We start from the raw sequence: 12,430 nt of genomic DNA, 5'->3' as shown, positions 1-12,430 counted from the left end.
CTCAAGTCTGTAATCCCAGCACTTTGGGAGGCCGATGTGGGTGGATCACCTGAGGTCAGGAGTTTGGGACCAGACTGGCCAACATGGCGAAACCCCGTGTTTACTAAAAATACAAAAATTAGCTGGGTGTGGTGGTGCACACCAGTAGTCCCAGCTACTTGGGAGGCTGAGGCAGATAATCGCTTGAACCTGGGAGGCAGAGGTTGCAGTGAGCCAAGATCACACCACTGCACTCCAGCCTGGGTGACAGAGTGAGACTCCATCTCAAAAAAGAAAAAATTGCATCTACTTTCTTATTACACTGTTTCCATTCTGAAGGGTTTCCTATCCTCTCTCCACTACCACCTGGAGCTGGAATTTGCTGGGGTTTGAATGTCAGCACCATGTTTGCCAAAGGATGGGAAGCCGCTGGCACAGGAAAGTTGCTGATACGTTGGTAATGGACAGATCTGAGTTCAAACCTGGGTCCTATCTGCCCAAGCCTCTGTTTCCTCACCTACATGATGAAAATGATTCCTCCTTAGAAAAGTGTATGTATGCATTAGAATAGCCACATAATCAGTAAAAGTGGGTCCCAGGTCAAAGTCAAGTGTGCCCCCACTGCATGTAGTGCTGCTGGATTACCCAGCAAGCAGGCTAGGTCTGTATTTAGCACACTGCAATGTACAAAATGATTTTTGAAATGATTTGATATATAAGGGGGAATCATCATCTTTCCAGGACATAGAGGAGTTAAAAACTGGAATTCTGCATGGTACAGTGGCATGTGTCTATAGTCCCAGTTACTTGGGAGGCTGAGACAGGAGGATCATTTGAGCTCAGGAGGTCGAGGCTGCAGTGAGCCACGATGGCGCCCCTGCATTCCAGTCTGGGTGACAGAGACCCTGTCTCTAAAAAAAATTAATAATAATAATAATAAAAGACTTGAAAAAGTAAAATGCCCTGCTACTTCAGAGAAAAAAAAAATCCTCTCCTCCTTAGAGCAGTAAGGGAAATGGGTTTGGGTCCCAAATAAATGAGATTTTCGTACAGATGGGGGAAAAGGAGAGCAAGGATGTGTTTGTTTTATTTCCAAAGTGGGAGAAAGGCTTTCCAAAGAATAGCAAGCTGATGCCCCGTGATGATGGGTAATGTCACTTCTAGATCTTTGTGGCAACAAAAGCCACAGTGCTGCCCAGTCCAGCTTCCACGTGTCTTTCTCCTGCCTCCAACTCCTCTCCCCAGGGACTTTATGTGAATCTTGGGATTGCAATGCGAGGAGTCTCAATCTAATTAGGGCTTTTTTTTTTTTTTGAGATGGAGTCTCGCTCTGTTGCCCAGGTTGGAGTGCAGTGGCACAATCCTAGCTCATTGCAATCTCCACTGGGTTCAAGTGATTCTCATCCCTCAGTCTCCCAAGTAGCTGGGATTACAGGCGCGCATCACCATGCCGGACTAATTTGTTTCACTGTGTTGCCCAGGTTGGTCTTAAACTCCTGACCTCAGGTGATCCGCCTGCCTTAGCTTCCCAAAGTGCTGGGATTACAGAAGTGAGCCACTACAACTGGCCCATTAGGGCAAGTCTTCTTCCTTCCTCCATGTTTCTCTTTCTTCCTTCATCGCTTTCCCTCCCTCCCTCCCTCCCTCCCTTGCACATGCTTATAAGAGCTGAATGCAAAAGAAGAAACTGGAATTAAGAGAGACAGGGCAGGCTGGGCCTGGTGGCTATGCCTATAATCCCAGCACTTTGGGAGGCCGAGGTAGGCAGACACTTGCAGTCAGGAGTTCAAGACCAGCCTGGGCAACATGGTGAAACTCTGTCTCTACTAAAAATACAAAAATCAGCCAGGCGTGGTGGCATATGCCTGTGATCCCAGCTACTTGGGAAGTTGAGGCAGGAGAATTGCTTGAACTGGGAGGTGGAGGTTGCAGTGAGCCGAGATCACACCACTGCATTTCAGCCTGGGCAACAGAGTGAGACTCTGTCTCAAAAACAAAACCAAAAACAAAAAACGGCTGGGCACGGTGGCTCAAGCCTGTAATCCCAGCACTTTGGGAGGCCGAGGCGGGTGGATCACAAGGTCAAGAGATCAAGACCATCCTGGTCAACATGGTGAAACCCCGTCTCTACTAAAAATAGAAAAAATTAGCTGGGCATGGTGGTACGTGCCTGTAATCCCAGCTACTCAGGAGGCTGAGGCAGGAGAATTGCCTGAACCCAGGAGGCGGAGGTTGCGGTGAGCCGAGATGGCGCCATTGCACTCCAGCCTGGGTAACAAGAGCAAAACTCTGTCTCAAAAAAAAAAACAAACAAAAAACCCGAAAAAAGAAAGAAAAAGAAAAAAGAGAGATGGGGTAACAGGGCAATCCCGCTTGGGAGAATTTCTCTCTGGGGTGTTGTTGTATTGCACCTACAGAAGAAAACACACGTTCATTCTTGGTAAGTTCCCTCATTCAAACCACTCTCTGTCTGAGAGCAGCTAGTGAGCTATGGCCAAATTCTGACTGGCCTTGAATCCAGCATCTGCAACAATGTTTTTTGTGCGTTGAAAAAGGCTTTTATTTCCCACCCCAGCCCAGTGAAGTTTATTTATAGGAAAGACAGCAAGAATATACTGCCATATTGAATTGTTCTTACAGCATTTAAAGAAAAATTCCTGGGTGAGGACAAAGTCAATCTTTAGAATAGTGTTACATGTCATTCAGATGTCTGGGTCTGAGCAGTCCTCTGGCCATAAATCTGGTCTTGCTTAAGGGAACTCTTTCAGAACCATGCTGTGAAAAGAACTTATATTCAGAGGAACGCTCGCCATTGACTCCCTGGCAGGCTTATTTTTTCTTTCGTTTTTTAGACTGAATCTCGCTCTTGTCGCCCAGGCTGGAGTGCAATGGCACGATCTCAGCTCACTGCAACCTTTGCCTCCCGGGTTCAAGTGATTCTCCTGCCTCAGCCTCCTGAATAGCTGGGATCACAGGTACCTGCCACCATGCCCAGCTATTTTTGTATTTTTAGTGGAGACGGGGTTTCACCATGTTAGCCAGGCTGGTCTCAAACTCTTGACCTTGAGTGATCTGCCCACCTTGGCCTCCCTAAGTGCTGGGATTACAGGCATAAGCCACCATGCCCGGCCTCCTTGGCAGGTTTAAAAGGGTCTATCTCCAGATATTGGGACATCACCCTTAATCACAGCTCTTCAACTGATTGCTAAAGGGGCATGAAGCTTAGGTCACAACTGCTCACATGGGCCCACTGTGGACTCCATCCAGTTTGGGTCACAGTGGAGGTGAGGTTCCTTCCAGGCTCTGAGGCAACTGCAAGAAAGAAAGGAAGGAAGGAGGGAGATTAATTTTTATTGAGGTTACTGTGTACCTAGCACTGTTAATGCTTTCATATACACTTGTGTATGTAGACATTTTGCAAATGTTTGAACCTACTCTGAGTCTGTGACCATATTTCTGAGTGGTAGAGGACTTGGCACCCAGATGTGAGTTTGAACTCTCAGAACCCACACTAGAATGATAACTCACCAAGGGCAAGCTTCGTTCACTGCTAGAAATTCAGTGCTGAGAGCAGTCTCTTATACACAGTAGGCAGGGCCTCAGTACACAAGCTGAATTACAAGTGGGCTGCTTATTTCACCTCTTCAAAGCTCTCTTTTGTTAACAATAAAAGTAGGAAAAAGAAAACCTATATAATAAGATTTAAACGTTTTTTCTTTTGAAACAGTTGTAGGTTCACATGTGATTATGAGAAATAGACCAGGTACAGTGGCTTATGCCTGTAATCCAGCACTTTGGGAGGCCCAGACAGGAGGATCACTTGAGTCCAGGAGTTTGATACCAGCCTGGGTAACAGGGCAAAACCTTGTCTCTAGAAAAGGAAATATAAAAGTTAGCCTGGTGTGGTGGCACATACTTGTAGTCTCAGCTCCTCAGGAGGCTGAAGTGGGAGGATCACTGGAGCCCTGGTGGTGGAGGCTGAAGTGAGCAGAGATTGCACCACTACACAACAGTCTGGGCAACAGAGCAAGACCCTGTCTCAAAATAATAATATTAATAATAATAACAATGGTAACATCCTGTTAGCAACCAGTGCTTCTCAGTGCAGTGTGAACATGAGTCACTTGGGAAGTTTGCTGAAACGCAGATCCAATTCAGCAGGTTTGGGTGGGGCCTGCAAGCCTGCATTTCTAGCAGGCTCTCCAGGGATGCCGAATGCAATTAGTCTGCAGGCAATACTGGGGACTGAGGGGCATAAGCAGGTGGACTCCAGAATTGGACCACCAGGGTTTCATTCTAGTTGCACTCTTACTGTCTTCAAGACCTTAGACAAGTTCTTTAACTCTGCATGTCTCAATTTCTTTGTGCACATAAGGAGGATACTTACAGTTCCTACCTTATGATAGGATTGTTATAAGGCTGAAATTCGATACTTGTCGTAAGCAGTTAGAGTGGTGCCTGAAACATAGTGAGTGCTCCTCAAACATTAGTTATTATTATTATTTTAGATAACTTTGTTTTCTTTCCTCTGTCCCTGAAATAAGATCATTTTGTTTTCCCACTGAGTACTTTGGTTCCCAGAAAAGTAGAAATGCACCTGTGCTCACACTATGAGAAAAGAGAGAGATACTGCTAGAAGGGATTTGTAGAGCTCTCTACACCAAAAAGAGCAAATATCTGGTTCACTCATTCTTTTTTAAAATTTATTTTAATTTTTTTTTTTCTTATGCTTTAAGTTCTGGGGTCCATGTGCAGATCGTGCAGGATTGTTAACATAGGTATACACAAGCCATGGTGGTTTGCTGCACTCGTCCCCCCATCAACTACGTTAGGTATTTCTCCTAATGTTATCCCTCCCCAATCCCCTCATCCCCTGCTAGCCCTCCCCTAGATCCCCCACCCCGCAATCTTTGTTTTTTTGTTTTTTTTGAGACAGAATCTCACTCTGTTGCCCAGGCTAGAGTGCGGTGGCATCATCTCAGCTCACTGCAAACTCCGCCTCCCAGGTTCAAGCAATTCTTCTGCCTCAGCCTCCCAAGTAGCTGGGATTACAGGCACACTCCACCATGCCTGGCTTTTGTGTATTTTTAGTTGAGATGGGGTTTTGCCTGGCCAGGCTGATCTTGAACTCCTGACCTCAAGTGATCCACCTGCCTCAGCCTCCCAAAGTGCTGGGATTACAGGCACGAGCCACTGCATCCTGCCAGTTTCACTCATTCTTATTCCCTGCCCATGGCAGACATTAATAATCAGTCTTGACACTTTGTTACTAAGCCTCAACTGTTCTGCCAGAGCCCTTCCCAAGAGAAGGCTCCAGGCAGATCAGATGCTCCAAAGGAAAGATCAGTTTGCCAAAGCTGATCTGGTCTCAGCTCCCCACAGAGGGGAAGACTTGGAAGATGAAGAGGTATGGAATGACTCAGTTTGCCACCTAGAGAGGAATCTGAACTAGAACCCACATCTTCCGATTCCTTGGTGGTTTGTGTGGAACAAGTTGAAGAGAAGAAAATAGGAGAGACTGATGAAAGCACATCATAAGCAAAGGGACATGGAGTAGAAAAATATGTTTTCCACAGCCAGGTTAGTGCAATGAGGAGAACAGTAGACATCTATATGTACTGTGAGCAGTTTAGATTGGCAGCTGTTGGTGTTCCTCTTATTTGCTCCTTAGAAGTATGACATGGGAGGACAAATTGGAGTATAAACTACTTATTGGCAATTGGTGTGTAAGGGAAAGCTTTTTTTTTTTTTTTTTTTAATAATACCCATTGAAGAGCCTTAAGAAATCATAAGAAACAAATGGAAAGGCAAATACTTTATTCTTGTTTAAACTCCTTTGCCCTGGCCGGTGCAAGTGGCTCACGCCTGTAATCTCAGCACTTTGGGAGGCTGAGGAGGGCAGATTACGAGGTCAAGAGATCGAGACCATTCTGACTAACATGGTGAAACCCCGTCTCTACTAAAAAATACAAAAATTAGCTGGGCATGGTGGTGGGCTCCTGTAGTCCTGGCTAATTGGGAGACTGAGGCAGGAGAATTGCTTGAACCCAGGAGGTGGAGGTTGCAGTGAGCCTAGGTCGCACCACTGCTCTCCATCCTGGCACCTGGCAACAGAGTGAGACTCTGCCGCAAATAAATAATTAATTAAATAAAATTAAAATAATCTCCTTAGCCTCTTCCACATGTGGCATTTGTTGTGGCTGTCTTAGAGCCATTCCACCCCACACCCGAATGGCCTCTGCTTCTCATCACTGGACTGTGCTTGACTTCACTGACCCTCATGGTCGTGTGGCTTCCAGGGAGATCAGCCTGCAGTCATTTCTATGGATTAGTGGAAAGGGAAGAGTCAGGCTGGATGTGGCAGTTTACTCCTGTAGTCTCAGCACTTTGGGAGGCTGAGGTGGGATGACTGCTTGAGTCCAGGAGTTCAAGACCAATCTGGGCAACACAGTGAAACCCTATCTCTACTAAAAATACAAGAAATTAGCTGGGCATGGTGGTGTATGCCTGTAGTCCCAGCTACTCAGGAGGCTGAGGTGGGAGACTCACCTGAGCCTGGGAGGTTGAGGCTGCAGTGAGCTGAGATTGCACCACTGCACTCCAGCCAGGGTCCCAGAGTGAGAAGAAGGAGAAGGAGAAGGAAAAGGAGGAGGAGGAGAAGAAGAGAAGAAGGAGGAAAAGGAGGAGGAGGAAAAGGAGAAGAAGAAGAAGCAGGAGAAGGAGAAGGAGGAGGGAGATAAAGGAGGGAAGAGAAGAAGGAGGGAGGAGAAAAGGAGGAGCAAGAGAAGGGGGAGGAGGAGAAAGCCAAGAGGAAGAGGAAAAAGAAAAAGAGGAAGAGGAAGAAGAAAGAAGAATCAGATTCTCTGAGCAACTGAACTATGAAGATACGGAAGGAGTCAGTTACCTGTGGGGGCAAAAGCTAAATGGGGTAGTAGAGATAGTAATAAGGGACCCAAAGCTGTGAGGAAAGTCCTTGACAGAGATGAGAAAGAACTAGATGAGGGAGAAGGCACAAAGAGAGCAAAAGGGAAACTGAGGTGGGTTCTTGCTATCAGCTACTTGGGAGGTTGAGGTATGAGATTGCTTAAACCTGGGAGGCGGAGGTTGCAGTGAGCCGTGATCGCACCACTGCACTCCAGCCTGGGTGAGCGAGCAAGACTCTGTCTCAAAAAAGAATAATAATAGGTTAGGCACAGTGGCTCACGCCTGTAATCCCAGCATCTTTGGAGGCTGAGGTGGGTCGATCACCTGAGGTCAGGAGTTTGAGACCAGCCTGGGCAACATGGTGAAGCCCCATCTCTAATAAAAATACAAAATTTGCTGGGCGCGGCGGCTCACTACTATAATCCCAGCACTTTGGGAGGCCGAGGCAGGTGGATCACAATGTCAAGAGATCGAGACCATTCTGGCAAACATGGTGAAACCCCATCTCTACTAAAAATACAAAAAATTAGCTGGGTGTGGTGGCACATGACATGCCTGTAGTCCCAGCTACTTGGGAGACTGAGGCAGGAGGATCACTTGAGCCGGGGAGGCAGAGGTTGCAGTGAGCCAAGATCGTGTCACTGCACTTCAGCCTGGCAAGAGAGTGAGACTCCATCTCAAAAGTAAATAAATAAAACTATATAAACAAACAAACAAAAGAATGTTTTGCTATGAAACAATCCAAACATGTAAGAGCAGTAGAACCCCCATCCCCCATTGCTGGGCTACCTCAACACCCTCCTCTGCACCCATCACTTAGCTTCAACAACAATCAACTTTGGGCCAATCTTGTGTCTTCTCTATCTCCACTCATCTACCCCCTTGATTATTTTGTTTTTAAAATACACTTCTGGTGCATTTATTTATTTATTTATTAATGAGATGGAGTGCCCAGGCTGGAGTGCAGTGGCATGATCTTGGCTCACTGCAACCTCTGCCTCCCAGGTTCAAACGATTCTCCTGCCTCAGCCTTCCAAATAGCTGGGATTACAGGTGTGCACCACCACGCCCAGCTAATTTTGTATTTTTAGTAAAGATAGGGTTTCTTCATGTTAGTCAGGCTGGTCTAGAATTCCCAACCTCAGGTGATCCTCCCACCTCTGCCTCCCAAAGTGCTGGGATTACAGGTGTGAGTCACTGTGCCTGGCCCTTCTGGTGCATTTATAAAATCCTTAGGTTGAAATATATTCTCATCAGTGGTCTAGGAACGGCCTAGCTTTGTTTATTTACTTAGCTACTTAAGTAGTATTGTTTTCTTTTTGATTTGTCCAGTTATGTTTCTTACACATTTTTTGAACTTGTGGTAAATAATACGTAACATAAAATGTACCACTTCAACCATTTTAAGTGTTCAGTTCAATATAGCATTAAGTACATTCACACTATTGTACAACCATCAGTTAAATAGTTTTTTTTTTTTCTTTTGAGACAGGATCTCACTCTGTCACCTGGGCTGGAATGCAGTAGTATAAACACAGCTCACTGCAGCCTCAACTTCCTGGGCTCAGGTGATCTTCTCACCTCGGCCTCCCAAGTACCAGGTATGCGCCACCATGCCCAGCTAATTTTTTAATTTTTTGTAGAGATAGGGTTTTGCCTTGTTGCCCAGGCTGGTCCCAAACTTCTGAGCTCAAGCAGTGCACCCTCCTTGGCCTCCCAAAGTGCTGGGACTACAGGCATGAGCCACTGCACCCAGCCTAAGTAGTTATTTTTAATAGAGAAACTGTGAACCTACTAAGTTATGACCTAGACAACGTTTAACCAAATGGTTTTCTCCCTTCTGATCCTGTGCCTGTCCCCACCCCACCCAGGTAATCCTGGCATCGTCATTCCCTCACTTTTTTTTTTTTTTTGAGAGTCTTGCTCTGTCAGCCAGGCTGGGGTGCAGTGGCATGATCTTGACTCACTATAACCTCTGTCTCCCGGGTTCAAGAGATTCTCCTGCCTCAGCCTCCTGAGTAGCTGGGACTACAGGTGCACGCCACCAGGTCCGGCTAATTTTTATTTTTTTGACACAGTCTCATTCCAGGTTGGAGTGCAATGGTATGATCTTGGGTCACTGCAACCTCCACCTCACGGGTTCAAGCGATTCTCCTGACTCAGCCTTCTGGGTAGCTGGAATTACAAGAGTGCACCACCACACCTGGATAATTTTTATATTTTTAGTAGAGATGAACTTTCACTATGTTGGCCAGGCTGGTCTTGAACTCCTAACCTCTTGATTTGACCACCGTGGCCTCCCAAAGTGCTAGGATTACAGGCATGAGCCACCACGCCTGGCCAATTTTTTGTATTTTTAGTAGAGATGGGTTTTGCCATTATGACTAGGCTGGCCCTGACTTATTTTTTATATCATTTTATTGCAGATATATGTGCCACTAAAATGATTTTTCGTTTTATTTTTAACATTACAAATAGAGTATTATGCTGTATGTAATCTTTTGGAACTTACTTTTTTCAGTTAATACTGTCAAGATGCATTGTATTGTTGCAGGTCACTGTAAGTCATTTTAATCTAGGATGCCGTATAATATTCTATGTGTCTGCCATGTTCCACTTCTAGTCCTCTTAGACCTTTACGGCAACCCTTCTTTTTCTTACAGTGGTAACTTCAGTGTGTCTCTCCTTTGCACAACTAAAAGAGCCAGACTAAAATGACCATGCTTAGATGTTGCCAGAGCTAAGTCACGCTAATGCTGATGTAAGGCAAAGAGTGAGATTAATCCTTGCAAAGGTTGAAGACTGGTCACATCCATGAGAAAAGGTCCTCTGTCCCCATGATTTATCTGCAGAGTAAGGTTCACTCCAAGCAGTGATGGAAATTAAAGAGGCAGCTTTAGGACCTCCACACTGACCCAAAATGGAAATCATTTGGCAGCAAACAAATGGCAATGTTGTCCTAAAGAGCAAATGAGATAATAATATGTGGGAACACTTTGTAAACCTTGGGCCATTTTTATAAATGTGTAGTTGTACTATTATTGTTATCATTATTCATTTGCATTATCTGGGCATTTCATTTTCCTCTGTTTATAAGGTGCCAAGCTGGACTGGATTTAAGTCAAAAAAGAAGGAAGATGTGAATATTCATTAAACATCTCTGCGGAGCCTTTAACCCTGCACCAGCTCTTTGAAGTAAGAAGCGTTATCTCTGTTTTACAGATGAGAAAACTGAGGTTTGATAACTTGTCCCAAATCCTGTAATAAACAGAGGTGGAGTTTGGATTCAAATTCAGGTCTGTCTGAATCTAGAACCCTTTTTCTGTTTTACCATATTTCCTGGAATCTGCCCAGGCAGTCCTCATTCCTTCCTCATTCCCTGTCTGAATTTGGCAGGATGAATCTTCTGTTTACAATCTTTCTCAGGATTTCTTTTCCTACTCTGAGACTACTGATGGACTAAAACAGAGTCTGTGTAAGAATACCTTTGGAAAGACTGAGAGCTTTCTGAGCTCTAATCTGTGAATTTTATTAATCCAGGAATCAGGAAAGCCAGGGGGCATCTATGCTTGGGTTCACTTGTCAGTTCGGTTGTCCCATCTCCAGGGGCCCTGTGTGGGCTGGAGGAGAGTACATTTCACAAAACGCCCCAAGATGCGGGTAATACTTCCACCTGCTTTAGGTAAACCATTTAATCTCGCTGAAACGTGGAACTACGCATACCTGTCTTTTCACATCCAACAGGGGCTAAGATCCAGTGAGACACCGTGCAGTTCCTTGGTATGATCATATGAGGTAACAGATGGGAAAACAGTTTGAAAACTGCAAAGCATTTTTTTTTCCAGCACGAATGTAAGCTGGTATTTGTTTTCATTGTTATCATTCCCTTTCAGTAGAGCCCTCTCCTAGGGAAAGCCCTTACAGTAGGGGCTCCTAATAATGACTGAGGTTTGAGAACTGCCAGAAGGCAAACAACATGACGCCTTTTAAAGCAAACCAGAGGAAGTCCAGTCTCTGACTATTTATTTTATGAAGTTAGCTGCTGGATATGTTAAGCAAATGTTTTCTTAATTGTGGCAGTACGAGAAAACAATAGGACAAGGGTTGCTGGGGATGGTGGGGGTGGGGGTGCGGGTATCAGGCCTCTAACCCCACCGCAAACCTCACCACCAAATTCCCAGAGAAAGACAGGAAAAAAAGACAGGCCTTTTCTTTCGTGGTCACGTGTCTGCCCTGCTGCTGTAATAAGAACCTGCGCCAATTAGGAACATTTCACCTCCTCCTCCCTGCCCCTCCCCGGGCACATTTCAGAGCAGGCCGGGTTGTGGACGTCAAGAGTTTGCTAAATAGCAAACACTGGTGTGTGAGCGGCTGAAGGGGACTCTTTCCACTCCGATCTCCCTCCCTCCCAGCCTGTTTTGATTTACTAGGACTTCCTCCTCCGGGCGAGGCGGGGGAAGGACGCCGCCGAGCGCCTGGAGTTGTGCGCGTGTGCGTGTGCGAGTGTGAAGTGCAGCGCTTGAGTGCAACATGCTGTAATGGGAGGAAACAGAGCAGCGTCCGAGCGCCCTGGACCGCGGCGGCCGTTCTGAGTGCAGTGGCGCCGAGCAGCCCCTCCCGGAGCCGGTGTGACCTGTCCCTTCAGGTGTGTGGCCGTCTGGCCGTCGGCCCGTCGGGGAGCGCGGCTCGGGCATGTGGGTGCCGAGAGAGGGCGGCGAGGCCCGGGGGACTGGGGACGGCGGGTGCACCGCGTTCCGGGGGTCTGCGGGTGTGGACGGCGACCCGGCGCGGGCGGTGGTGCGCCCTTCCCCGGCTGCTTGGCGAGCCAGGGGAAGCGGAGGGCGGCGTGGGTGCCGCAGGTCCCGCTGAACTCCGGGCACTTGGCGGGCTGTGTGTGGCGGGAAGGGCAGAAGGTCCGCGGGACCGGTCTTGCTGGACCGTGGACGTCGGCGTTCCGTGCGCTGTCCCCCGGGAGCTGGGACCTACTGTGCGCGCGTGGGGAGCGCGGCGGGCACCTGGGCGCGCACAAAATGTGCGTTTGTGTTTGTGCTTTTGCACCGAGCCGTGTCCCCCGGCCGGGCCTCGGGGGCCGGGGGCGTGCGAGATGCCGTGTCCACAGCAGTGAGCAGTGTGCGCCATGTCCACGAGCCCTGCCCGCTGGCGCCTCTCGGGAGCGCCCGCCCCAACAAACCTCAGTGCCCCAGCGCGCGGGCACCGGCCGTGGAGGTGCGAGCTGGCGCCGGGCGGGGGAGGGAAAGCGGCCGCTCCAGAACGCGGGTGGTCCCGCCCCTGCCTCCCTCCCAGCTCACCTGGGCTCAGCCCCCACCTGCTCCTTGAGGGGCGTGGCAGGGGGCGTAGCCTGGCCGGCCTGGAGGAGCCCGGCTCAGGGTGGGCGGCGCCTCATTCCAGGGATTCCTCGCGCTCCCGCGCTCGCGTCCGCCAGCCCGTCCCGCGCGTGCGTGTGCGTGTGCGTGTTTGATTGGGGCCCGTGCGGGGGCTCGGGCGCGAGCGCGCCTGTGCGTCTGCG

At 48.0% G+C, this 12,430-nt stretch overlaps 1 protein-coding gene and 1 long non-coding RNA gene across 2 annotated transcripts in view; one reads left to right on the top strand and one right to left on the bottom strand.

Annotated features, from left to right (window-relative positions):
- Nucleotides 1-2,646: 2,646 nt before the first annotated feature.
- On the bottom strand, nt 2,647-12,374 carry LOC144579582 (uncharacterized). The gene is made up of 3 exons (XR_013527508.1): nt 12,213-12,374; nt 3,221-3,291; nt 2,647-2,754 (listed from the first exon to the last, which is right to left on the bottom strand). It is a non-coding gene; the product is annotated as an uncharacterized LOC144579582 (long non-coding RNA).
- Nucleotides 11,213-12,430, top strand: part of VGLL4 (vestigial like family member 4) — a 165,134-nt gene continuing 163,916 nt past the window's right edge. The window contains exon 1 of the mRNA XM_035273655.3: nt 11,213-11,548. The gene's annotated coding sequence lies outside the window, so the exon portion shown is untranslated. The remainder of the gene's footprint in view (nt 11,549-12,430) is intronic.

The sequence above is a fragment of the Callithrix jacchus genome, chromosome 15 (assembly GCF_049354715.1).
Source record: "Callithrix jacchus isolate 240 chromosome 15, calJac240_pri, whole genome shotgun sequence".
In the NCBI taxonomy this organism is placed as follows: Eukaryota; Metazoa; Chordata; class Mammalia; order Primates; family Cebidae; genus Callithrix; species Callithrix jacchus.
Note: the sequence above shows the minus strand (reverse complement) of the source record. Positions and strands in the feature narration are given on the sequence as shown.